The sequence below is a fragment of the Aplysia californica genome, unplaced genomic scaffold (genome assembly GCF_000002075.1).
Source record: "Aplysia californica isolate F4 #8 unplaced genomic scaffold, AplCal3.0 scaffold01302, whole genome shotgun sequence".
In the NCBI taxonomy this organism is placed as follows: Eukaryota; Metazoa; Mollusca; class Gastropoda; order Aplysiida; family Aplysiidae; genus Aplysia; species Aplysia californica.
This window is the reverse complement of record NW_004798572.1, coordinates 81,626-86,663: the sequence shown is the minus strand read 5'-3', so window position 1 is coordinate 86,663 and position 5,038 is coordinate 81,626.

Here is a 5,038-nt window from a genome sequence, read left to right as displayed (position 1 = left end):
AATAATACTATCAATTTATTGTAATAATAATAATTCCACTAGACAGAGTCCTCCGGTTATTAATGAGTTTTGCAATAAACACTTACGCTGCTGCTTTCAAAAACACAATTGGGCATTGTTGTATTGTATTGTATCCAGCGATGTTTGGATTGTCATTCCTGTTCAGAAATCCATGAGAAAAAATTCGCAGTATCCATATCAAGAGAAGCACTGAGTCTGTGAGGGGTGAGATCTGTGTTATATCCGTAGGTAGTTACTGTAGTTTGTTTGTAGTATACTGTGCGGTAGTCTTTCTCGCACTGTCGCTCTCTCTGCCTCTCTGGCTCTCTCTATCTATCGCACGCTCTCTCTCTCTCTCTCTCTCTCTGCCTCTCTCGCTCTCTGCTAGGCCTAGTGTCATAGGCTATCAAGAAGGCTGGCTTCGCACCGCCGCGCCGCGCACCACAAAACACCAGCCAAGAACCGGCAGACGAGACCACGGACCAACAGACGAGCGGACTGAAGAAGACCGTCATAGTCCACAGCGCGCGATACAGCACCGGTCAACGGTCGTTCGAAAGTCCGGCCCAGCCCGGCCCGGCGCGTGGATGTGTGTGGAAAAAGGGGGGGGGGGGAGAAGAAAGATCAACAGACAGACTGCTCCAGGAATGGCTGGAGACAGTTACTGGCCTATTACTATTACACGATCAGTTAAAACTGATAGTCTGATTTTTTTTTTAAATAGTAGGTGTTTTACGGCGCTCGCAACTGCACAAGGTCACTTGAACGCGCTGGACATATTAAACATTTTTAGTTGGTAGGAAATGTTGAATTTTTTAAAGAGCCAAGGAGCAGAAGGAGCCATATAAGGGATCAGAAAGTCGTCTTCGTGATAAGAAAATACAACGTGGTGAAATACTTATGCTTATACATAATGCATAGGGTGGGGTGGGGGGTGGGGGTGGGGGGTCTTGTGGCTTAGAGGTTAAGGTGTTCGCCTCTCTTTTAAAGGTAAAAGTTCGATGACCAACAGAATCTGCTACTGCAAAAATAAGATTCCGAAACGTATCCGTTGAAGTTAGCCCTGAAGTCTGCTGAAGAATAATAGGCAATTTACAGCATACGCCTAAAACACAATTATTGCTGTCCCATTTTCATCAACACCACACTTCTACGCGGCCCGATGCAGCACGGTCAAACAGAGGGGGGGGGTAGCACCTTTGAGATTCACGGTCTTTGTTTTAAAAAGGTTTTACGGCGCTCGCAACTTCATAAGGTCATAAGAGCGCCTTTCAGGTAATTGCACTGAAATTTGATCGTAATGTGGTGTAGCTGTCTCCAAATGAGCAATTTGTTGGCTTGGTTATTGTAAATCATCTATTGTAGTTAGAATATATTGTGTATGCCCCCAAAAGGCGGTTTTTAATACATGTTCCAGGTTTTTAAAAATCCTTTTATTACTGGACTACTGGATCAAGATTACATTATAGTATATTGTAATTTTGTTTGTTCTGTACTTTTGTTTGCTCACTGGTCTACAGAGGTCCCATGCAAAGTTAGGTGAGCTTTGGGAATTTGTGTTAAGTTAAAGAGGACAGACAAAAGTGAATACGCTCACTTTCTATATCACGTCGTCAAGCTGTAATCCGCTTCAACCAAACCCACAGTAAAGGTTATTGAATTTTGTATGCCAATCTACTGATACGTGAGTAACATGAGGCATTCCTTGACTGCACAACAATTTCCTTTTTTAATGAGAACAGCGATAAAAAAAAATGTTATCGTTTCAGGGGCCTGGTTGTTGTTTTATTCCACGCACCGCAAAGTCAAAACAAACTCATAAACCCGAGTCATATTTCGTTCAGGCTACTTAAGCGTTTGAAAATCCCGAGATTCAATTTCGCCGAGATGGTCTGATACTGATATGTTGCAAAACACAATCATTATTTTGATGTCCTTGGGCTACAAACATGGACTGACGTTCGAAACGAAGAGACACAGCAAAGTACAGTGCACTGTACAAAACCCCCCACAAAAAACGTGATGATCGGCTCACTAGAATAGAACAGAAAAAGATAATCCTAATAACCTCCCAAACAACACGAGAATTGCAAGAATAATAACTGATTGTCTTTTCTTAGCAGAAGTTTAAAAAAATGTTAATACAAATGTATAAAAATCATGTTAGTACAATAATTGTTTAAAATATGTTAATAAAACACATGAAAAATCAATGTTAATACAATAGATACAAAGTATGTTAATAAAGTACACGAAAAAAATCATGTTAATGCATTCTTTTTTTTTGTGGAAACAGTAAAACTGAATCAAGTACATTTCAATAACCATGTTTGTACAGTAAATGTAAAAATCATCTGAATACAATCTACTGAAAAACCATCTTAACACAGCTTATTATGTAAAAACGACAATAAACACATTGTGTCAATATGTTAATGCAACACATATAATACCGTGTTAATACAATAATACTTGTAAAACCATGTCAATACAGTGGGTACTCAAAATGTTTACAGTATGTGTAAAAACCATGATAACACAGTACGTTATTATTTTTTTAAACGTGACAATACACAATATTAAACAACCCCCACCCCCCAACCCCCCCCCAACAAAACAAAGACAAAAAAACCCAACAATAAACATCTTTAAGCAATAATATTAGACGTCTGTTGTTACGATAGACGAAGCAGGAGATTTGATGATACAAGTAGACATGCTCTTGTTATCTTAAAATATTCGGGAAAACAAACGCTGTCCTTGAATTTATTGTGTTCCGTAGAGCCCATAATATTGTAGATCATTCTTCTTTTTTTTTCTTTTTTTTTTTGTCGTAAGTGTTCCGCGAAGCTTGCAACTGCATAAGGTCATATGAGCGCGCAGGACACATGAAACGTTTTCAGTTGGTAGGAAATTTTGAATTGTGTCCGCGTGGAGGCCGAAGCCCATTTTTATCAATGTTGGACCACCAAGGGATCTTTGACGTGCCCAACTTGTACATTGGACCTCCGAGATTTTTCGTCCATGTCCGAGAAGGCTAGGTGTAGATCTTTCCTGACATAAGATCTGGGGTGTGGCTGAAAGACCGAAATAAGAAAGAGCCAAGGAGTAACAGTAGAAAGGCTGCAGAAAGAGACAGGAGCTCAGGGGAGGGGGCAAAGGATGTGAGGGGGTGGGGGCAGAAGTGGAGACGAAAGCAGATGACAGAACATTGTTAGACAGCAGAAAATGAAGAAAAATGAGAAAACTTTAGAGAAGAACAGTTTCCGTCGCTCTCCGGATTCGAACTCGGGACCTTTGAATGAGAGGCGAACACCTTAACCTTTAGTAGGCCGCCAGAGCCCCTGATCATTTTTCGATTCCCGAGTGGGGCCGAAGACTTTTACTTTTATTGAGCACCGATGTCTCTGTGCGGGGACGTTGTATCCCTCCGAGCCTGGGTCATCATCATCCAGTGCCAGATCTGCGACAGACATCGGCGATCATGATTTTCCATTCATTCCTTTGCTCGGATGCTCTCAGAAAAGCTACGTTTCCCTGATCTTTCCCTGTTACCCATTTGTTTAGGTTCCCTAAGTATGTTGTTCTGGGCCTACCTCTGCCTCGCTTGCCCTCAATTTTGCCAGTGAGAGCTAGATGTTCAAGACCCTTATGTCTATTCAGGTGTCCAAAAAGCCTGGGTAAGCCTTGAAAATGAGGGTTGAAAGCCCGCCTCCTAAATGATCTAGTATTGTGTCCATTGGACAAAGAATAAAAAGGGGGTGCAGGGTAAGGGAGTGTAAGACGCTTTCAAAATTCATTTATAAAGATGTCTCCACGAAATCTTTCAGAACTATTGTTTTGGTAAGAGTTTTACGGCACTTGCAGCATAATTAGGTCATATAAGAGCCGAAGATTAGAGGTGATAAAGGAGAGTGACATATAGCGCTATTATGGAAAACAACAACAAAATAAACGCGGACAGGCTGACATTCAGAACCAGTTTATTTATTTTTTAAAATATTTTTTTTGTAGGAACCAAAGGCAATCATGTTTATGGCTATTAGCTCAAACCCATAGCTTTGTTTTTTTTCAGAAGAAAAGACAAACATGAAAAATAAAACCATTAGCTTCACACATATAATATTATTATTACAAAAGGTGTGTTTTATTACGTTTGTCATTGATCTATTTCCCTGGCCTAAGAAGACACAGCATAGCATCTAACTAATGACGACAGCTTCCTCACCCCTCTCTGATCACACTCGCTCGCATGTATGTAAACATATTATATCGCCCTATCTCCCCATTCTCTTCCTCTCCATTACTCCACCCACACCTCCACTCTATCTCCTCACCCACCCACCTCTCCTGCTCTTTATTTCTCCATCACCCTCCTCCCCTCTATCTCACCACTCTCCTCCCTATCTGCCCACCATCTTCTCCTCTATCTCCCTACCCTCCTCATCTCTATCTCTCCACCCTCCTCCCCTCATTCACCCCTACTCTCTTCCCCTGGTCCCCCCCTCCTCCTCTCTATCCCCCACCCCCTCCCCTCTATCTCCCCACCTTCCTCCTCTCTGCCTCCCCACCCTCCTCTCCTCAGACACCGTGTTGCAGAAAGGCATGCATCTGTATTGACATTTCATTTGAGGCGAGCTTTGCTTAACCGTCCGCCCATTGGCTAATGACTGATTAAGGCACCTCCCCCTCGCCTGCACAGATCGATGAGCGACCATCAGCCTACAGCCTCCCCTGGTCGCCGGATGTCGCTGGCCTTGACAGTTGGCCAGGCCCTAGGCTCAGCATTGCGTGTGTGCTCGGTGCGCGAAACTTCACACGTTTCTCTTTTGTTGGCTCTCGGAGAAAATGATTTTTATTGATCGACATGCTAGATACGTTTCTTCCAAGATATTGTTCTTTTTTTGGTTCTCCTCATAGTGGTACTCTTTGATCCCTCTTCTTCTCATCCTGTCCCTCCTCATCTTCCTCCTCCTCCACAACCACACTCCTCCTCCCCCTCCTCCCCCTCCTCCTCATCCCTCCTCCTCCTCCTCCT